The 23,616-nt window shown below is 47.1% G+C and overlaps 1 long non-coding RNA gene across 1 annotated transcript; it reads right to left on the reverse strand.

The window, feature by feature from the left end:
* Positions 1–276: 276 nt before the first annotated feature.
* Positions 277–17,324, reverse strand: LOC133045821 (uncharacterized). The gene is made up of 3 exons (XR_009690364.1): positions 17,036–17,324; positions 1,473–1,555; positions 277–1,089 (listed from the first exon to the last, which is right to left on the reverse strand). It is a non-coding gene; the product is annotated as an uncharacterized LOC133045821 (long non-coding RNA).
* Between the last annotated feature and the right edge of the window lie 6,292 nt (positions 17,325–23,616).

Consider the following 23,616-nt stretch of genomic DNA (forward strand, 5'->3'; position numbering starts at 1 on the left):
GCAGCAACGAAGACCCAGTACAGCCAAAAATAAATAAATTTTATTTATTTAAATAAATGAGAGAAGTATCAGATTTATTTTATTTAAATAAATGAGACGGGTACTACTACTATCTCCATTTAACTTAGGGGTAAAATGTATTATTTTTAATAATATAATGTAATAATTTAATAATATAATTTAAAATAAATATTTTTATTATTATTAAATTTATTTAAATAAAATATCATTTAAACAAGTAAATAAAATGACTTATTTTAAAAAAATCACCAGCTATAGAACCAGAGCTTAGCTCTGCCCTTCACCAGCCCAGAGACCTTCATCTCCCAGGAAAACGTCATTCCTTCCCATCTTTGTTTTCTCATCTGTAAAATGAGGGTGATAAGGGTACTTATCTCATAAGCTTGCTATGAGGATTAAATGTGCTAAGACACAATGTAATAGGAAAACCACTAACACTTCAAATTACAAAATTTGTAGGCACTGGCTAACTTCAGATATTCAGCCCAGACATGGCCATTGACTGGCCAGCATCTTAAGGAGAATTTGTACTATGCATCAAAAGGAAAGGATCCCTTGGAAAAGCCTGGTACCAACCTTGGGAATTAAAAGGCACAGATGTGGGTGTAAGGCAAGTCCAGGATGCTGGCATCCCAAGTTCAGTTCAGTCAGTTCAGTTGCTCAGTCATGTCCAACTCTTTGCGACCTCATGAATCGCAGCACGCCAGGCCTCCCTGTCCATCACCAACTCCTGGAGATTACTCAAACTAATGTCCATCGAGTCGGTGATGCCATCTAGCCATCTCATCCTCTGTCATCCCCTTCTCCTCCTGCCCCCAATCCTTCCCAGCATCAGGGTCTTTTCCAATGAGTCAACTCTTCACATGAGGTGGCCAAAGGATTGAAGTTTCAGCTTCAGCATCAGTCTTTCCAATGAACACCCAGGACTGATCTCCTTTAGGATGGACTGGTTGGATCTCCTTGCAGTCCACGGGACTCTCAAGAGTCTTCTCCAACACCACAGTTCAAAAGCATCAATTCTTCGGTGCTCAGCTTTCCTTATAGTCCAGTTTTCACATCCATACATGACTACAGGAAAAACCACAGTTTTGACTAGACGGACCTTTGTTGACAAAGTAACGTCTCTGCTTTTTAATATACTATCTAGGTTGGTCATAACTTTCCTTCCAAAGAGTAAGCGTCTTTTAATTTCAAGGCTGCACTCATCATCTGCAGTGATTTTGGAGCCCCCAAAATTAAAGTCTGACACTGTTTCCACTGTTTCCCCATCTATTTCCCATGAAGTGATGGCATCCCAAGTTAGGGGCATGCAAATCCCCCTCAGTGCAGCCAAGCCCAGGCTTCTGCCCCTGTGTGAGCTCCTCAAAGGAAAGACCTCCTGCTGTCCTGGAATTGAAATGGGGGTGATCACTGTCCCCAACAAGCTCTGCTCAATCAGGGGAGGTGCCTACCGATCGTTCCGTGTGGCTGGGTCTGCATTAGAGCCAAGTGGCCACAAAGCATCCTGCAGTCATGGATCCTTGTTTCCTTCACACTAAGCACGAAGAGAGAGGGTAAACAGAGCCACCATTCAAGCAAGTGACCAGAAGGGACATTTTTTCCCAAAGACATACACATGGCCAACAGGTATATGAAGGTTTTCAACAACACAAATCAAAGCCACAATGAGATATCCTCACACCTGTCAGGATGACTCATATCAAAAAGATAATGAGTGTTGGTCAGGTTGTGGGGTAAAGGGAACCCTTGTGCGCTGTAGGTGGGATGGAAATAGGTGCAACCATTATGGAAAACAGTACGGCGGTCCCACAGAAAACTAAAAGTTGAACTACTGCATGATCCCGCAATCCTGTTCCTGGGTCTATTTCCAAAGTAATTGAAATCAGTATCTCAAAGAAACATCTGCACACCCATATTCACTGCAGCATTATTTATAACAGCCAAAGCATAGAAACAACATAAGTGTCTGTTGTTTCTATGGCTGAATGGATAAAGATGTGAGATATATATACATACGTATATTTAATATATATGCATGTATATACATACATAAAATAGAATATTATTCAGCCATATGAAAGAAAGAAATCCTGCCACTTGCAACAAAATGGCTGGAACTTGAAGGCATTATGCTAAGCAAGACAAGTCGGACAGAGGAAAACAAATACTGTATGATATCAATTACATGTGGAATCTAAAAAAACTGAACTTATAAAAACAGAGAGTAGAATGGTGCTGGGGGTGAGGAAATGGGGGAGATGCTGCTGAAGGGTATGCCCTACAACTAGTAGATAAATTAGTTCTGGGGATCTAATGCACAGCATAGTGACTTTAGTCTATCATACTGTATCATAAACTTCAAAGATGCTAAGAGACTAAATCTTAACAGTTCTTAGCAGAAAAAGGAAATGAGAAATATGTGACTTGATAAAGATATTAGCTAATGCTATGGCAGCAATCATACTGCAAATATAAATGTATCAAAACAACACATTGTTCACCATAAACTACACAAACATTAAATGTCGATTATATCTCAGTTTTTTAAAAAAAACCCTTTTAAGGTTACCCCACTTCATGGAAGAGGGATATTGATCTCTGAAAGCAAGGACTGTGTGTATGGGGTTCTCTGCTGGTCCCCCCAGCACCTAACACAGTGCCCAGCTTGTAGACATCCAATATTTGTAGAAGAGAATAACGAAATAATAGAAGAAAGGAGGAAAACCTGAATTTTTAGTAAATAATACCTTTGGTTGTTTCACTCTACCAAACAACTTTTCCAACCAGAAGAGACACTGATTTCCTGGTCAGGGGAGGAATGTGGGATATACCTGGGGGAACAGGTGTAGCCTTAGGTTCCCTATCCAGGATGACTCATCTTCCCATCACATCCCAGCCCCTTCTTCAGACAGTTCCTGCATCCTCAAGCGCTCCTCCAGAAACCCACCACTGTCAATTGCAAATACACAAAACCACATTACTGCATGCGCCTCCATCTGTTAATTAACAAATAAATCAGCCCCGTCTCACCAATTAAGAAACAATATCTGGGACTGCAAAACATGCCTGATTCCTCTCGGTGACAATAAATGTGTCATTTGTCAGAGGCCTGGAGGTGATGGCTCTTGCCTACCGCTCCCACCAGCCCCTGCATCCTTCACACAGCCATGTCTCTCTCCCTGGGACCTGACAGAAGAGCCTGGGAGGCATGCAAATTGGGGGGCCTCCCCTGCCTTGGGCTCTCGGTGTAGGACCATAACTAAAGCCCCTGACAGTAGATCCAAACTGCTGAGGGTCAAGTTCAGACAGCTCTTCCTCTAGCCCTCTAGCCCAGCATCTACCTTCCACCTCTTAGGCGAGGACAGTACCTGAGTCTGGAACAAAAGTCAAAGCAGAGGGCTTCCCTGGTGGTCCAGTGGTTAAGAATCTGCCTGCCAATGCAGGGGACACGGGTTCAATCCCTGGCCCAGGAAGATCCCACATGCCACCGGGCATCTAAGTCCGTGGGCCACAACTATTGAAGCTTGCAAAGCTGGAGCCCATGCTCAACAAGAGAAGCCACTGCAATGAGAAGCTTGCATACAGCAATGAGGTGTAGCCCCCACTGGCCGCAACCAGCCCAGGCCAAGCATAGAAATGAAGACCCAGGGCAGCCAAAAATTAATAAATATAAAGGTTTTTTTTAAACAGGCAAAGCAGTATTTCTCCTCTCCCATGTTTATTGAGGTGTAATCGACAAATTAAAACAGTACATATTTAAGGTGTATGACAATGTTTTATATACATATGTATCATGAAAGGTAAAATGTCTTAAACTGAGGCCCAAGGACCAGTGGCTTCAGAATCACAGGGAGCTTGTAAAAACACAGCCAGTCCTCCTGGATCAGACTCTGGGGGCGTTCACTCCAGACTCTGGGGTTGCCATGATAACCTGCTCCCCAGGAAAATCTTAACAGTTTGATGATGACTGATGCAAACCCTTTCTTTCTCCCTGTTTGGGAATTTAGAGTTTCTTTTGTTTACATTGGCAAAAATGCGGGCAAGTGTCTGGTGAGTGGTAAAGGATCAACAAAGGTCCGTGGTGGAGGGGCCTACTTCAACCTTCATTACACGGGTAAGCAGACCAAGTTCCATGTTTCAGGTTGAACTATGACCCCTCAAAAAGCTATATTCAACTTCTAACTCCCAGCAGGTGCTATTTGGACCTTATTTGGTGATGTTCTTTGGAAATGAGCCTTTACAGAAGTGTTCAAGTTCAAATGAGTTTATTAGGGTGGGTCCTCATCCGCTATGACAGGTGTCCTCTCAAAAGGGGGAACTTTTGGACAGAGGGACAGACCCACACAGAGGGAAGGTGATATAAAGAGACAGGCGGAATGCCATGTGAAGGTTGCATGTTACAAAAGCCAAGGAATGTCCAGCGGTACCATAAGCTGAAAGAAGCAAGGAGGGACACTCTCTCGGGTTTTAAAAGGTGCATGGCTTTGCTGACACCTTGATTTCAAACCTCTAGTTCCCAGCACTGTGAAACAGCACATATCTGTTGTTCTAAGCCAACCAGTTTGTGGTACTCTGCTATAGCAGCCAGAGCCAACTAACAGCCCAAAGAAGGAAAATAACATGCCCAAGGTCAGACGGCTAGACAGTGGCCCAGGCAGGGCTTTAAGAGATTTCAGGGGATTTCCCCAGTGGTCCAGTGGTTAAGAATCCAGCTTGCAATGCAGGGGATGTAGGTTCAGTCTCCTGGGGAGACAGGGAACTAAGATCCCATGTCACAGAACAACAAAGCCCACTTGCCACAACCACTAAGCCCGCATGAGGCAACAAAGATCTCGCATGTTGCAGCTAAGACCCAAGGCAGCCAAATAAATGAAAAGAGGTTTCAGGTCCCCTCCTGGGCTCCATTCACTCCAGCATCCTGCCACAGAGACTAACTCTCCCCTCCTACCCCTACGAGGCCTGACCCTAAGCCCTCTAGAGAGGCAGAGCAGGTGGCATCTCCCAGGCATTCTACCGGACAGAAAACAGAGCCAGCCTGCTAGAGGGGAACATTCACCCAGTGTCCAATTCACAGATCCCAGAGTCCACTTGACCTTGCAAAGACCATCAGGCCAGGCAAGTGCCCACAGTGCAGTACACAAAGGGTTAATTATGGGTGCCATTCTGAGCTGCCCCGCACTCCTATATTTCTAACCCCCTTGAAATCTGAATTGGCAGTTAGCAAACACACCAAGGACATTTCCTGGATGGGAAAGTTCCCACTATGGAGTCTTCTCAGAAGGAAATCACATGACTGGCTTATCAGGTTGCCCGAGGAAGTCGGTGGCAGAACACGGGAGTTGGCCCAGAACTCAGAAAGTTCCCCTCTTACCTTGCAGTCTCAGAGAGGCCATATCTGGGGAGACAGTGACTAGAACCAAGGAGACAATACCTGTTCATGCACAGGGAAACCCACCCTCACTTACAGACCCTTCCCCATGAGGCTGCTGGCAGCGGGTCCGAGGCCTCTGGTATGTGGTGATTCCTGCCTTTACTGCCCCCCTACCATGGTATGCAGGTTACCATACGGCCATTATAAGATTGTATCACAAATCTCTGGTCTATGAGAACTGAATTGGATGGGACAGGAGTCTAGGATCAGGGTGAAGAATTTCATGAGGCTTAAGACTTCTGCACCAAGGTGTAAAGTAAGACTCTTCAGAGCTATGGTCCCTAAATTCTGCTCTGGTTGATGGGAGCAGGAGATGGGATTTCTTAGCTCTCTAGAGAGACACTACCCGACAGAAGGCTAGAAGCCTTTAATGATCCTCTCTGACTCAGTGCCCTGTGAGCAGGGAAGCCAGCCTCCAGAAGGAGGGGAGCTCTGTAGCCAGTACTGGGAGACCAGAAGCCCCTGCACATTGCTACTACCAGCTATGGGTCCCCATGCCTGGAGACTTGTCATGCCCAGGGTAACAGATCCATGAGGAAAGTCACCTGTGATGAGGGAGGAGAGAGACAGAGAAGAGGGAGTGCACTCGATCAAATTAATCCTAATGACATCGATAAGAAGATTTGGAAGCACAGCCAATGACTCCATTAAAGTAATGACTCTGGGTCTCTTCTGTCATCGCCTAGGGTCCTCTCCCCCTCCCTTGCCCTAGATCTCAAAAGAGTGCTGGCAATGAGTGTGGTGCTGGGAGACAGGAAGGACAACTAGGATGGAGATCGATACCACAGAAAAGGAAGACCGTCTTTCTGTCCACTAATTCTTGATAATCAGTGGTCAGTCCCCTTGGTTGGCAGCAAGGGGGAGGGAAATGAATTCCATGATGACTATGGGAGCAAAAGACACGGATGGAGGAGGCTGGCCTGGAGCTTCCAGCATACCCCTCCCTTGGCCAGGGGTCCAGCAGCACTCTGTGGTGAACACAAGCCCAGTATGCTCCATCTGCATGGACCACCATGGCAATGGTGTCCCCTGGATTTGTGCAGAGTGACAGCCTGGGTAAACATCTACATGTCTACATGGGCAGCTTCACGAAACAGTTCAGGATAATGAGAAAGACAACCAGCCCAATTTACCCAGATCCCCTAGAAATAAGCCTACAATCTCTTTTTTTGTTTGTCTGAAATTTCTTATCTATATGAAATTCATATAACAAAATTAATCATTTTAAAGTAAACAATTGGGGAAAGCTGGAGGGGGGGAGGGACAAATTGGGAGTTTGGGACTGACATATACACACTATATTTAAAATAGATAACCAACAAAGACCTGCTGTATAGCAAACAGAACTCTGCTCAATATTCTGTAATAACTTAAATGGGAAAAGAATTGGAAAAAGAATAGATACATGTTTATGTGTAACTGAATTACTTTGCTGTACCCCTGGAACTAACACAACATTGTTAACCAACCACACCTCAATGTAAAATAAAAATCAAGAAAATAAAAAACGCCACACACACGCAAAGTAAGGCGAACAGTTTAGTACCTTCACAGTGTTGGGCAACCCCTGCTGCTGCTGCTAAGTCTCTTCAGTCGTGTCCGACTCTGTGTAACCCCATAGACGGCAGCCCACCAGGCTCCCCTATCCCTGGGATTTTCCAGCCAAGAACACTAGAGTGGGTTGCCATTTCCTCCTCCAATGCAAGAAAGTGAAAAGTGAAAATGAAGTCGCTCAGTCGTGTCTGACTCTTAGCGACCCCATGGACTGCAGCCTACCAGGCTCCTCCGTCCATGGGATTTTCCAGGCAAGAGTACTGGAGTGGCAACCACTACCTCTGTCCAATTCCAAAACATTTCTGTAACTCCCAAAGGAAACCCCATATACATCCTCCCTCCTCCCAATCCCTGGCACCCACTGACATGCTTTCTATCTCTATAGATTCACTCTTCCGGGCATTTCATAGGAATGGAATCATATATGACTTTTGTGACTGGTTTCTTTCTTCCTTTTAATTTTTGGCTGTGCTGGGTCTTCACTGCCGTGCCCAGACTGTCTCTAGTTTCAGTGAATGGAGGCTACTCTCTAGTTGTGGTGCATGGCCTTCTCACTGCAGTGGTTTCTCTTGTTACGGAGCACAGTCTCTAGAGCCTGCAGGCTTCAGTAGTTGTGAAGGCCTAGCTGCATGCAGTATCTTCCTAGACCAGGAATCGAACCCATGTCCCCTGCACTGGCAGGCAAATTCTTAACCACTGGATGACCAGGGAAGTCCTGATTTCTTTCATTTAGCATGTTTTTGAGGTTCATCACGTTGTAGCATGCATCACAACTCGATTCCTTTTTATGGCTGAATACTATTTCATTGTATAGACATACTACTGTTTGCTTATCCATTAATCTGTTGAGGAACATTTGAGCTAAACCCACAGTTCTGGTTGGACCCAGAGCTCTCAAAGCCACCTTCCGTTTGAACTAGCACACCAGTCCTTGCTTCCTGGCTCTGAATCTGGCTCCCAAGTAGGCCTGTCTAGTTCCCATGCTACTCTAGCACAGCCCTCCCACTGCATGTTTGTACCGCCCAAAGTCATATGTCCTCGCCAAGGACAGTCCCTCCTCAACAGGTGTTCAAGCCGTCTTCAGCTGAGAAAGGTGAAGCTGCTTTAACCTGAGCCCTCACATTGGACCTCCAGCAAAGAGAAGAGGATGTCAGCAGAACTTCTGTCTTCAATCTGGTCTCAACTTTGCAATCCCAATATCTTGATCAAGGAGAACTTGGACAAAATTATTATTTAGCTTAAACTATTGTATTAGTTTGAACTACTAAATTAAATGCTTGCTTCTTGGGAAAAAAGCTATGACAAACCCAGAAAGTGTATTTAAAAGCAGAGACATCACTTTGCCAACAAAGGTCCATATAATTTATGCTATGGTTTTTCCAGTAGTCATGTACGGATGTGAGAGCTGGACCACCAAGAAGGCCAAGCACCAAAGAATTGATGCTTCTGAACTGTGGTGTTGGAGGAGACTCCTGAGAATCTTTGGACAGCAAGGAGATAAAAACAGCCAATCCTAACGGAAATCAACCCTGAATATTCATTGGAAGGATGGATGCTGAAGCTGAAGTTCCAATACTTTGGCCACCTGATGGGAAGAGCCAACTCTTGGAAAAGACCCTGATGCTGGGAAAGAGTGAGGGCAAGAGGAGAAGCAGGTTACAGAGGATGAGATGGTTGGATGGCATCACTGACTCGATAGACACGAGTTTGAATAAAATCTGAGAAAATGAAGGACAGGGAAGCCAGGCATGCTGCAGTCCACCGGGTCGCAAAGAGTTGGACATGACTTAGCAATTAAACAACAACTATACTTGGTGTATTTGTTGCATCTGGGCGGATAGATAAATGTGCGTGCATTCTGATTCTCTTAACCCCACAGTTAGCCAGGCACATCCCAGAAGGCCATGCCATGGCCAGGATTCACGTTCACCTAATACATCCTCACTGGTTACCTGCTTCATGCCAGGTACCACCACATACCCAGGGATATAGAGAGATCAGTGAGACCACAGCCTGAGGCACTCAGGGGCTGGAAAAGGATACAGATAGGTGCAGGAACAGAGTAAAACAGGGAAGACAGACCCTGAGTCCTACAGGGGCTCAGGAACGCAGAGGAGGGGAGCTGTCTTCTGGCAGAGCTGGGCAGGGCAGGGTTCTCAGAAGATGTGACATCAAGATTGAAGGAAGGTGAGTGGTGTTTGCGCAGGAGGAGAAGGGCTTCCTGAGGGCCCCACAGGAGCAAGAGCGGGAAGAGGGTGTGGTCCTCCACTCCCCCATCCCCATCCCAATGAGGAAGCCTAGGATCAGAGCAGGTGTGATAGATGGGCTAGAAAGGCACTTGGGGCATCAGGTTAAGGCATCTGTCCTAAAGTATCTACAGGTTTGTGACCGGAGGAGGAGGGGTCAGAAGGGGCAAGGCCTGGAGGTGGGAGGCTGTGGCAGTGGCCCCCCAGGGGCCACCTGCAGTGTCTGCACAAGGCCGGCTGAGGGCAGTAATCTTGCGAAAAGGTGGGGAGCAGGCCCCGAAGGATTAACGTGGCAATTTACGCAAGACTAAAGAAAACCAGTGAGGGGCTTCCTGGTTAAGAATCCGCCTTGCAATGCAGGGGACATAGATTCGACCCCTGGTCTGGGAGGATGCTGGGGGGGCAACCAAGCCCGTGCTCCATAACTACTGAGCCACATCCTAGAGCCCATGCTCCACAACGAAAGGAGTCACTGCAACCAGAAGCCCAGGCACCGCAACTAGGGAGAGCCCACATGCAGCCACAAAGACCCAGCATGGCCAAATGTATTATTATTTTTTTTAGTTTTAAAAAAGAAAACCAGTGGGGATTTGATGGAGACTGGGAGGCTAGAACCCTCCACCCACCCCCACCATACCATCTGAATTAGCACCACACCGTCTGAGTGTGGGCTTCCCTAGTGGCTCAGCGGTAAGGAGTCCGCCGGCAGTGCAGGAGCCAAAGGAGACAAGGGTTTGATCCCTGGGTTGGGAAGATCCCCTGGAGAAGGGCAACCCACTCCAGTATTCTTGCCTGGAGAATCCCCATGGACAGAAGAGCCTGGCAGGCTACAGTCCATAGGGTTGCAAAGATTCAGACACGACTGAAGTGACTTAGCAAGCACGCACATCTGAATTTAGGCTGCCACAGGAGGTGCAGAAAGAAGGGACTATGACAGGAGACCTATCAGAAGAGCATGGCAGGGTGTTCAAAAATAAACTGTTAGGGGTCTTCCCTGGCAGTCCAGCGGTTAGGACTCCGTACTTACACTGCATGGGGCATGGGTTCAATCCCTGGTCAGGGAACTAAGATCTGTATGAAATGCAAAGAAGCAGAGAAAAAGAAAAAAGAAAAATCAAGTAAGTAAACTGTTGGACACCTTTAGTACACAGTTTGAAAATTATCAAAAGAACAGTTTCTCATGAAATCCAGACCTGCGAGGGAGTCCCGCCCTGTTTGACTTCCCTCTTCGTTGCCCTTCTGAGCTTGAGGAGAACCTCTCAACTCAAAACCCAGACGAGAAGGTGTCCACAGCTCCCAGTTGGAACCCCCCACACCCTCCAGGTCCCACGCTGCCTGGTCCATCTCTTCCCAGACGGAGCAGCTGAACTGCTCGGACAGGGTCCAGTGACATCTCCACTCCTCCCTGTGCTTCCACTTGTCAGCACCAAGCAAGAGAGATGCCAGCCTCATCCCCGGCCTGAGAGCCCATTCGGGGCGCTAGAAGATGAATTATGTTTCATTTATATCAAAGAAGCAATCTCGGAGCCCATTTGTGATCAAATTTGCTGTCAGAGAAACTTTGCTTTATCTCATTACATCTGATATCTCTTGGCTTCTTGTCCTTGAGACTATTAAAGTTTAATGTCAAATTCAAGATGAAATGAAATCTTTGCTGTATCATCTCATCAGGACCTGAACATTCCCCCTTCCATCTAAAAATTTTTGACAACTAATTACAATGGTGGCTGGGGGGCGGGGGGAGAGGGAAAGAGAAAGACCTGCTTCCCTCCCATTTGTTGAAAATACCATCATTTGAAGGGGTAGCCGGTGAGCACAGGGACCATGTGGGGGTGGAGGACAAGGAGAGATGCCCCCCGCCGTGCAACTCCCCCTGTGGCCCCTTCTTCCCAAACTCGCCATCTCTGGGACTAATGACGTCTGCTTTTCATCCCTGTTCAGACAAGGCATTCCTGCCCAGGGCACACATCTTGGCAGAGAAGGAAGGGCACTGGCTGGAAGGGGAGTGAGTACCCGATTCCAGGCTCCATCAGCTGCATGACCATGGGCAAGTCACCCCTTCTCCAGGTCTCATTTCCCTCAGCTGTAAAATGATGGGGTAGGACTTGAAGCATGTGATTCCATCTAGGGACCAAGAGCAAAAGTTCGTGACTGTTAAACCGTAGCATAAGGGACTGTGGTAGAGATGAGTGCATTCCCACCAACAGGCATTCAACTTAAAAACAATTTAACAAACACCAGAAAATCATGTCTGTGGGGCTTATTTATCATGACAACTCCGAGACAAGTTGATTTCTGGGGCTTTTGATCACCTCTAACTGGGAAAAGTACCCACAGAAAATGAGCTTTGGGTGGGGAATACGCTTTCCCCAGACTAGAGCTGGTATCTTAATTAATAACACTGATTAAAATCCAGGACTGTGCAATGCAGGGCTGTCAGAATCTCAGGAGCACACAGGTCAGAACTCCTAAAAAACAACGTGCTTTAAAAAAATAAAGGAAGGTTTACAAAAAATAATGCACTTGTAAAACAAAAATAATGAAAAAAATATGACAAAGAATATGTATAACTGAATCACTTTGCTATACGCCAGAAACTAAGACATTTTTTTCCTAACACAACATTTTAAATCAACTAAACTTCAATTAAAAATTTTATTAAATGCATTAATGTATTACAATGTATTAACAAGTTCATTTATTCAACAAACATTAAGCATCTCTGATGCACACTTCTGCTATTCTAGGTACTAGGGATTCAGCAGTTAATAAAAAAGACAAAAATTCTTCACCTCCCAGAGCCTAGACACTGGTGGAAAGAGGACAAACAATGAATATGATAAGTAATTAATTCATTTGTACTAATTTTTGAATTCTTAAAGTGGGCAGAGTCAAGGAGTGCTGAGGCTGCTAGGAAATGAGGATGGCTCAAATCCTGGCTCCACCACTAACTAGCTGTGCAATTTTGGTCAATTTGCTTCCCTCTCTGGGCCTTTATTTCCTCACCCATAAAACGGGGCCATTATGGTACCTGCCGCTAGAGTTAAGTGAGTGGGTTTGTGTGACATGACCATATCTATTACATCATAATCATGTTTCTCTGGGAAAGCTGCTTGGAGAAGTTGAGGTTTGACCAGCAGGCTCCAGCTCCCAATGCCCAGAGGAGTGCAGCTGGGAGTCGGCAGGGCCCACAACTCAGAAGAAGGTCCAACTGTCATCCAAATAGCTACCATGCAGGAAGAAGCCAGGCATCACCTTCATGCACCCAGCCAAACAAGGATGCTGCCTTCTCCAGAAATGATTTCCCTCACCCAACTTTCTCCTTTATTCACGCATCCTTTCCTTGGCCTAACCATCTTCAGGGGAAGTTCCTCTTGATATTCAGCCTGTATCATTTCTATAGCAACAAAATGCCAGGCTTCTCCTATTCTCTTCAGAGGAATCTGAGAAAAACTTAGAGTCCAGTCTGTATTTAAGTCTCCAAAAGTTTGAAGGCAACCTTTATTCCTTAGCTCTTTTATTCTCTGGGGGATGGCAGGGGAGACTTAAAATCCAAAATATGTATAGATGCTTTCTTTGAAATCAGAATATCTGGGCGCAAGAGTCAACATTCATCTTTACAACAGCCCTATAACGTAGGCACCATGAGACAGGTGAGAAATTACCAGGCACTTTAAATGACTACCCAAGGCAGCCCCACTAGTAGGCAACAGAGCAGGGACATAAACTGCATCCATTGGCTTCAAATGGAATAATCTAACCGCATTGTATTGACTCATCATTAGTGAGTGACATACACCAGAACAAGGTGTGACATAAGCCAGGGAGACTGAGTCTTTTTAACAAACACTCCAGAGCTTAGGCATCCAAGTTAATGCTGTCCTTTGCAAGCTGATACTTTGGGAGTCTCTGTATTTATTCCAGCAATGTTACCACTCACTGTGTTTTGGTTTAAGTTTGGGTTTTTTCCTTTTTTTTTTTTTGCTGTTTTGTATTCCTTGCTTTCATTGTTGTGAGTCTGCTCCAAGATAGTAAATCTTTAATGTTTTGAGGGTAGATTCGATTTCTGGAAAAAAATCAAACTTATTTGGAGCCAAATCTTGCCAATACAGTAGACAAGTCGTTTATATTAAATTTTAAAAAACAACTAGGTGCCTGGGGCTCAATAAATATTTGTTGACTAACAATGACAACAAAATGAAAATTAAATACACGTTGTTTGAGTCTAAAGAAAAGAGACTAGTTTTATTCTTTGGCTCATAAAATTTCTCTGAGAGTAATTCCAGAAAAGAAATTCCCAAAATATTTTGAACACTGGTAGGGTCATTAGAATAAAAGCAGCATATCAAGGAGGACAAGCTATGGTTACAGAAGCTGTAGATTTCAAATTGACAGACATTTAAGGAATCCCAAATACTTGCTGGACAAGACCTAGACTCTTCTGTGTTCTGCCCCCCCGAAATCCGACGTGAGAGTGCGGTATGGTAACAGCAAATGACTCTCCAGACACCAGCTAGGTGTCCTACAATTCAACTCACATCTGACACCACCTACCCAGAGACAGCATCAGAATCCACAGGTTAAGGGCTCCATCCCACAAGACTGCTCCCCCACCCCACCCCACCCACAGATGTGTGTGCGCACATGCACACACACACGCGCACACACACATTATAACACACACACACACACACACACTCCCCAGTTGAGAAGCCAGTTGAAAGTCCAGGTTGCACCTGTGCTTCTGACTGACAGGCTATAAATCAGTTTGCCACCGCCTCCTCCTTGAGTCTGATTAGTTCGCTAAAGTGGCTCACAGAGCTCAGAGTACATTGGACTTACTAGATTACCAGTTTATTATAAATGGGTACAAGTCAGGAACAGCCTGATAGAAGAGACAGATGCACAGGGCAAGCTATGGCAAAGGGCACAGAGCATCCACGCCCTCTCCTGCCAAGACACTCCCCAAATTGCCACATTTTCATCAACCGGGAAGTCCAAACCCCATCCTTCTGGGTTTTTACAGAGGCTTTATTACATGGGCATGATTGATTAATTTATTGGTCATTGGCAGTTGACTCAACCTCTAGCCCATTTTTCCCCTAGGAAGTGGGGTGGAGAACTGAAAGTTCCAATCCTCTAACCACAGGTTGGTTCCTCTGGCAACCAGCCCCTATCCGAGGAGGACCTAGGGGCATTCTAAACACCATTAACATAACATAACACTATTAACATAACAAAAGACGCCTACACCACTGTTTCTAATCCATAGTTCCAACTGTGTGCCTAGTCCTATCTGACTCTGTAACTCATGGACTGTAGCCAGCCAGGCTTTTCTGTCCATGGGATTTTCCAGGTGAGAATCCTGGAGTGGGTTGCCATTTCCTACTTCAGGGAATCTCCCCAATGCAGGAATCGAATCCATGTCTCTTGAACATCACCTGCATTAGCAGGAGGATACTTGACCACTAGAACCACCACTAGGAAATTCCTAGGGTTTTAGGAGTTCTGTGCTAGAAACAGGCATGAAGACCAAATATATATTTCTTACTACAAATCACTGTGTGTAGCTAAACAAAAACAAAAATTGTAAAATTCTTCCAATCTCTTGTGAGAAGGGGCACAGGGAGGATGCCTATAAAAAGCACTAAACACCCATGATACAGAGCAGACCATAAGGATTGTAACTAAGATACAAAGTCAACCATACGGACTGGGTGAGGTATCTGGGGGAGGAGTGGAGCCTTCTGACTGGACGGCCTGGGAGGAGGAAACTGCATTGAGCCAGCTTTTAAAGAAAGCTTCCCAGCCTTTTCACCCTGTGGCACAAACAGAAAATGGGATCAGCTGGCTGGCTCGTTGGGACAAATGGGTAAGGCTGCCCTTGGATGGGAGCACAGGCCAGGAAGGAGTCCAGTGGCCCCAGCCCCATCTGGCTGCAACGCAGGGCTAAGGGGAATTAGCATCTCACTCTACACCACTTGGGAAGCCCTGCCTTGGAGGAAGAGCAACCTCAGCAGGTGGGTGGGAGAAGGAAAACTGCAAGTTCACAGGCACAGAGCAGACAGGTCTAAGTGTCCGGCGTATTCTGACAACATGCTAATATCCTGTTTGGTAGGAACCCAAGGGGCAATCAGGGAGCTGTGACTGAGAAGGCAGGCTGAGGCCAGGGATGTGGGAGCCTTGAGCAGCATGTTACAGCATAAGGAATTGATTCCACAGTCAACTAAGTGCCTTTCAGAGTTACCCATATGGAGCTGAACCGTGTGTTTGGGTGGGTGGGGGGGAATCCTCACATTTCTAATGGTTTACTTAAAAACAGTCATAAATAATACAACTTTAAACAAACAGACATATCCCCAAAGCTAGGTTTCAGGCCTCTCTCCTGCTTCGAGCTTAGCAGGGTGCCCTGCTTTTAGAAAAAGGCCCAGGTGATTCAGAAATAAGATGAAAACCTCCAATCCCCACTGTTTTTTTTTTTAAAATGCTGTGAAGCTAAAAAGTAAACACCAATGTTTCCTCGGGAGCTCAGGGCCCCCAGGAACCAAAAGCAGGCAGGCTCCTTCATGTATTTTTCTGTTCATCCCATTAAAAGTCTGAGTTGCCATTGCTGTTGTCCACCCCATCTGAAATGAGAAAAAAATACACACACGACTTGTGAGCAACCAAACACCCGGCCGTGTTGGAGATGGCAGAGAATGGAAACGCGGCGTGGAGAGTCCTTCAAGATGGCTGCTGGTGTTGCTATGGAAATTTAATTCCCCGCTAGAAGCAAATCATTCAAAAGGCCAAGAATGGCCATGTTAGGTCAAGAACGAACATGAACTGGGGGAAAAGATTGCTTTTCGAGAGAACCAGATAATTAATTTAGCAGAGGAGCCACCCTACGAAAATTACAGCTACCTCATGTGAGGGATCTTTATTCTGTTGAAAGTTCAGTTTTTGAAAAAGCGCCTACAAGGGATGTGGTGCAGAGGAGTGTTCTCCATTTCAGTAGAGTGGTTTACATGGCAGCCAGAGGGATGGAGGTGAGGGGTCAGGAGAGACTTCCCCGGCAGAAGAGCTGTTAAGACACTAATCCGCGTTCCTGAGGAGAGTCAAGAATCTGTTTCTCTAGGAATTCTGAAGAAAAGTGAAATTAGGTACATGTCCCAGGTGGTGCAGGTTAATGCCTGCCAACGTTTTTCATTTTGAAACCTTTGGAAGAGTCTGAACACCATTTGCTTCGGTCTAACTCAAGGTTAGAGACCCATGGTCTCCCCCCTGCCCCCCAATCTCATAGGTGTGTGCACATAAAACTAGTGTAAGCCACATAAGCTGACCCACGAATAGATGTGAAACAGGAGGGAAGGGGGCAGGGCACAAACTTAAAGAATGACCTGGCCATAGCACATGACAAAAACCAGTTAAAATCAAGATAATGAAAGATTCAACTTCTGACAGACCTTGAGCCTCATCATACACTCATAATGCATGAGCATGCTAAATGACACGTCTACCCATGACAGTTCCAAGGCCCACCATAAAAGGCCAGTAACTGGGTGGTAGCCCAACTCCTGGAAATCCCCATCCCTTCCCCAAAATAATTAGGATAACACTTCCACTCATTAGCCTATGAAATTACCCAGCCCATAAAAACTAGCCACATCATATTTCCAGGCTCTCTCTCTCTCACCTTCTGAGATGGCCCACACTCTGTCTGTGGAGTGTTTCTCTCCAAATAAACCCACTTCTTACCTATCACTTCATCTCCAAATTCTTTCCCAACAAAGCAAGAACTTACATTCACCGGGAACAGATGTCGTGGCCTAAACAATCAATCCACAGACCATGTATGGAAGCCATCCTCAGACCCAGGCACTCTCTTCTGTTGTTCTCCTCTGTGTTTGCTCTCACCTCTGCTCATCACTCTCCAGCCCACTGTCCAAAACTTTAAGGAAACTGATGGTTCAATCTGCAAATATTAATTGGATTGGGTTTGAGGCACTGTGTTTGGTTCCGTGGGTAACAATGAAGAGGTAACGACTGTATTCTTGCCTTCAGAGAATTTTTCTGAGGGCTTCCCTGGTGGCTCAGACGGTAAAGAATCCACCTGCCTATGCAGGAGGACACAGGTTTGACCTTTGATCCAGGAAGATCCCACATGCTGCAGTAAGCCCGTGCGCCACAACTACTGAGCCCTCATGCTGCAAGTTCTGAAGCCCACACGCCCTAAAGCCTGTGCTCCGAAGCAAGAGAAGCCATGGCAGTGAGAAGCCTGTGCACCACAGCCAGAGAATAGCCCTGCTTGCAGCAACTGGAAAAAAGCCTGTGAAGCAACGAAGACCCAGCAGAGACAAAAAAATAAATAAAATTAAAAAAAAAAACTTATCTGAAAAGAAGCTGGAATGTGAACATACAAAAACATAACATGTCAGTTTGAGAGGGTAGCTGAGAAAATGTAAGCACATCAAGCGTTCTGTTGAAGGAGAGCTTCTTCCTTGCTGGGCTGGCCAGAGAAGGCAGGAAGAGCCTTCAGTTGTGGTTAAAAAATAACATGAATTTTACCATAGTAACCATTTTTCAGTGTACAGTTCAGTAGTAAGTTTTTTTTACTTTAGTGTGCAACAGACCCCTGGAACAATTCATCTCACAAAACTATAAAACTCTATATGCATTAATAACTGTATATGCAGATAATTCAGATTAATAACTCTATATGCAAAAATAACTTTTTTCCCTCACCTCCAAGCCACTGGCCACCACCATTCTACTTTGTTTCTAAGAATTTAACTATGTTAGATACCTCACATAACTGGAATTATACAGTATTTGTCTTCTTGTGACTAGCTTATGTCACTTTATAAAATGTTAGTAAAGTTCATCCATGTTATATCATGTATCAGAATTTTCCTTTTTAAGGCTGAATAAAATTTAATTGTAGGTTTATAACACATTTTGCTGATCTATTCTTCCATCTGTTGCAGGAAGGGGGACCCCTTCAGGAGCCTAAGAATGGGCTCTTGTCTAACACTTGGGAATGAACTGTCTGATGAGACACGCATGCTGACAAAGCAAGATATTTTACTGGGAAGGGGCACCCAGGTAGAGAGCAGCAGGGTAAGGGAGTCAAGGAGAAGTGCTCTGCCACACGGCTTGACTTCTTGGGTTTTACAGTGATGGGGTTATTAGTCTCTGGGTTGCCACCAGCCAATCATTCTGACTTGGAGATCCCTCTGGGTGGTGCATGCATCACTGAGATGTTTTTCAGTGAGTAGGATTTTGGGAGGTTGGTAGGACACGTGGACTGGCATCTCCTTTCTCCTTTTGATCTTTCCTGGATTTTCTGGTTGGTAGTAGCTTGTCAATAGTTCCACATTCCATACCAGGTCCTCCTGTTTGAGATAACTCATGCAAGTGGTTACCATCCAGTCTGACTAAGGTGGTCAGCTAGTGGTTCCCCTAACCCAGCAGTGGATATGAGTTGCTTCCCTCATGGACACTGTGAACAATCCTGCTATGAATGTGGGTGTGCCAATATGTCTTTGAGATCCAACTTTCAATTCTTTTAAATGTATACCCAGAAGTGGAAAAGCGGAGTTGCTGGATCATATGGTAGTTTTATGTTAACTTATTTTGGGAAATCACCATAGTATTTTTCAGTACTGGACTGCTGTAAAATCTAAAAGTACACGAGGGTTCCAATTTCTCTACGTTCACCTCAATACTTTTTTGTTTTTGACAGTGGCTATCTGCGTGTGAGGTAATATCTCATTGGGCTTCTGTGTGTATTTCTCTAATGATTAGTTATGTTGAGCATCTTTTCATGTGCTTGCCGGCCATCTGTATATCATCAGTGCAAGTCCTTTTCCCACACCTCTGCAGCAAACCCTCAAATACTCACAGGCAGGTCTGGCTCAGTCTCCTGTGGGGTCACAGCTTCTGTCCCCTGGGTCCTGGTATGCACAAGCTTTTGTTTGTGCCCCCCAAGTGTCTCTGGCGGATATGGGTTTTGATTTTAATATGATTGCACCCCTCCTACCACCTCGTTGTGACTTCTCCTTTGTCCTTGGACATGGTATCTTTTTTTGGTGGGTTTCAACATCCTCTTGTCAATGGTTGTTCAGCAGCTAGTTGCCATTTTGATGTTCTCGCAGGAGAAGATGAGCTCACAGCCTTCTACCCCGCCATCTTGAATCAGGGTTTGGGGTTATGCGTGGGTGGTTGTTATTAAAGGAAGAACATCTTGAGCAGAGTGTGAAGAGGAAAAATAGTCCAGACAGGTAGAAGGGAGACAGGCTTTGCCAATTCAGGATGCATTACAGAAGGAGAGTCAGTGGGCTGCGCTGAGTTAGATGGACAATGCGTGTGGGCAGGGTCTCCAAACCAAGATCCTGTAACCCTTTGTTCAGCATTTGGAGAGACGGCGGGCCCGAGATGCACACCCTACTTAGCTCAACTGAAGTTCTGCAGTTAAACAAGACTGGCTCCCTTGTTACCACCATCTCTCAGGCACATGACGGGGCGGAAAGGACTCCAGGCTCCATCCTCATGCCAAGTGACTGCGGGTGTGGCCCTTTCCATTTCTAGCCTTATTTTGAGCTTCCAAGTGACTGGCACCTCGGCCCACTCCCTGCCCCCCACTTGCCTGCTGTGTCCGAGGCAAGAGCCCAGGCAGGAAGAAAGCTGATGCTGGGAAGGGATCTCAGGTGAGGTTACAGGATCAGCCTGGCACATTCTGGTGACAACGAGGGACACTGCAGGTTGCACACTGCCCTGCCTCTCGGGCCACCCCTCCAGCCAATGGATTTCAAGGTCCTCTGTCTTCACTGGGAGTGGGGGAGAAGCTGGATCTGTCAGTACTGAGATCCCCCCCACCACCCTCCCGGGGTTCCCAAACACCTGGCTACACTTTCTGTGTAGCATTTGCTGCATGGGGAAATGCTCCCCACACACTATGATGAAGCAGGTGACAAAAAGAAAAGTATTACTGCATGAGATTCCCATTGAAAGACAGAGATAAAGAGCAGAGAGAAAGGGAAGGCCTGCGAGGTGACACACCTCCCATATTAATAGTGCCTGCTTCCGGCTAGTGGAATATGGATGATTTTTTTTTTCTTTGCACTTTGCTGTATTTTCCAAATTTTTGACCATGAATATGTATTCCTTTTGTAATCAGAGGAAAGGACAGCACATGGTAATTTTTAAAAGGCTTTGTTGGGCTTCATGCCCACTTGGGCTTGGTGCTGTTACAGATTCTACACAAAACTGTCAAGTCCTTGACCCCTACTGGGCTTCCCAGGTGGTGCAGGGGTAAAGAACCCGCCTGCCAATGTGGGAGGCATAAGAGATCGATCCCTGGGTCAGGAAGATCCCCTGGAGGAGGGCATGGCAACCCACTCCAGTATTCTTGCCTGGAGAATCCCATGAACAGAAAAGGCTGGAGGGCTACAGTCCATGGACTCTCAAAGAGTCAGACACGACTGAGCGACCAACACATTTCTGACCACCCTGCCCCGAGGTCCTCAATCCAATCTGCCCAAGAGGCCAAAGACATTCATGGAGAGCCACAAAACAGCCCTTGACACCAGACCAGTCAGGGAAGAGAAGGTTGACCCAGGCACAGGACAAAACATGATGGATCCATAAAGGGAGGTAGGCTTCTCTGGGAACTGGGGTCACCTTCACTCAGATCAACCCAGAGTGCCTTCCTGGAGGAAGGGACAACGAGAAGGGCTCTTTCAGAAGCTAGAAGGAGATGGCCTTGCAGATGAGACCGAAGAAAACCAGGGATGCCCGGATCTCCACTGCTCAGGAGAAATCACCACACTTTCAAGGACCAGCTCTTTCTGGATGGAAATGGGCTCGGTAAGGAAACTGGAATGAGCTCAGCCAGACGGAGAGGAGACTGAAAGACAGTATCTTGATTTGAATCACTGGTGCAAAAACACGGCAAGTCTCTGGATTCTAATACCAGCCATTTCCCTTCCTCCCCCATGGGTCCTAAAGATAGCCCAGAGTGAGAAAGGAACCCGGGAGACAGCACCAGACAGGGTGGAAATAAAAGTTCTCCCTCCGTGCTCTGCCTTAGAATATAAGGCTGGGCTGTGGCCTGCTTTCTTGTCTGAGATACGAAAGCTATAACTCCTATCCTTGGTGTTTGCAGAGCACCGCACCACCCCCAGAGCTTTGGCACAATACCTCTTGCGAAACGGGAGGAGAAACTGAGGCTCAGAGGAACAGATGACACGTGTGATGCAGCCCAGGGCTCCAGACTCTGGAATCAGCCTTCCCACCCCTCCACCCATCAACAGGAAGGGCTCTCCTGTGATCTGGGAGCTGCTGAGAGACCAGACCCCTTCTCAGCCTGCTCTCCCCACAGAGCACCAGCGCCTCCACGTTGCCCATCTTGTCACGTCAAGCTTGGCCACAGCCATTCCTTATCATCGGAAAGACATCATTCCCGGGGTCGCAAGCAGGAAATCCCTGGCGAGGGTCCTGTTGTCCACAAGCCCTGAAGGACAACGACCAGCCCCCACAAGCCTCCAGGGCCTCAGCTTGCACCGGCTGCCTTTGTTAACTTTAGAATAGGGCGCCCCCTCCTGGCGGATGAGTTAGAACACAAGGCTCTTCTGGTGCCCACGCCTCCCACCCAGGGGCCTGTGGATTTCAGCTCCTGTTCAGCGCAGAGAAGGGGGCAACCACTGTGCAGGGCAAGCTAGGGACCACACCCTGAGGACCTAAACGCCCACCCTCCCTCTCCCCGACACCCTCTCCCCAGGCGAGAGCGCCGACCCGGTTTTCTCTCAAGCTTCCCACTCGGTGATCAGGAAGGCTTCTCATCCCGCACCCGCCCCTTGCCAATGGTCTGCATTGGATTTCTAACTCCCTCCGTGGAGCTGATGAGATCTCATTCCCAGGAGGAACCCAGCACTTTCCTCATCCTCTGCCCACCCCCCAACCCCCACCCCCCTTGGAGAGCTCCTTTATGCTCTATTTTTAGTTTCTTGATTGCAAGTGAGGAGCTGGAATCAGAGTATGCCAGGAAACTGCGGCAGAAACCAACCCAGGAAAAAAATGGTCAGCGACGTGGGGAGGGCGAGGCGCTCCGTGGGAAGGGAGAGGTGGAGTTAGGGGAGTAGGATGCCAAACTTCCCGGGGTGGGAAGCAGGTCGGTGGTGGGTGTGGCATCCACCCACCTCTAGGCCAGCACAGCAAAGTAGCTTCGGTAAAGTCACAGGGCTAGATGGACCCCTAGAGGCCACCGAGGGTAGCCCCCTTTCCAGAGCTGGACACTGAGTCACACAGTCGGGTATGACAGAACCGAGAGAAACTCCCTGATTCCGGAGGCTTCCTGCTCTGGCTCTGTGCGAGGAGATCCGGGCTTGATGCTTCGGAGGTTTAGCACCCTTATTCCGAGGTTCATTCTTCAGGCAGGTGCCATCAGCAAACCACCCAGCCAGGTCCGGAGGAAACGGGCCCCCGGCGTGGCCCGCGGGCCCGCCCGGGCCAGATCCATCCCGCCGCCGACCGGGCCACCCTGAAGCAGACTAGGGCTCCTTTTCCTTCCCTCAGGAGTCAGCGGCGGTCCTCGGCCTCCACCAGATGCCCCATCTCCTCCCGGAGAACAGACAGAAAGGATGCTGGGGGCCAGAGCACTTCCCCCGATGTGCCGCCGCACTCCCTAAATGAATGAACTGGCAGTTCCAAACGGCGGCGCAATTGGCAGTTATTGCTGGCAGTTTATCAGTATTAACTGATTAGGCCTGGGGATGATGGATCCCCTGTCTCGCTCTGCCTGCCGCCCCGCGGCCGGCGCTCCACCCTCCTCCGTCCCTGGCAGCCCTGAGCTACCCAGCTCCTCGGAGACCCTCCTTGCGGTAGCGGCCGCCCACCCGCCCGCCCCAGCCCCTCAGTCACCCGCTCCCAATCCCGACTCTCCCTCCCCCAAAAGGAGACACATTTAAATAAATAAAACAAAATTCAAATGAGAACACTAAATCTCCCCGGCGTTTAATTGATGATCATTATGCTTGGGAACCTAAACTCTTTTAATTTCACTGCGGTGCAGGGAGATGAATTATAGAATTACAGTCGCCAATTATCAATCAGCCTTTGCTCTGAGTCTCCTGGCTACCCAGACTGCTTGCCCTCCCTCTCACAGGCCAGTGGGCGAAGAGGTGGGATCATAGCACTGGAAACAGGAGTCCGGCCTAGGGAGGTGGGCTGAACTCCAAGCATGGGGATTCCCTGGGTGTCTGTCTGTCTCTCTCTGCCATCACCCCATTTCTAGCATACCACCTTTCCACTTAATTTTGTTGTTGTTGTTGAAGCAACAGAGAAAAAAGAAAACCTTTTTCATTTAGAGCTTGGTGTTTAATTCAT

The sequence above is a fragment of the Dama dama genome, chromosome 1, assembly GCF_033118175.1.
Source record: "Dama dama isolate Ldn47 chromosome 1, ASM3311817v1, whole genome shotgun sequence".
Classification (NCBI taxonomy): domain Eukaryota; kingdom Metazoa; phylum Chordata; class Mammalia; order Artiodactyla; family Cervidae; genus Dama; species Dama dama.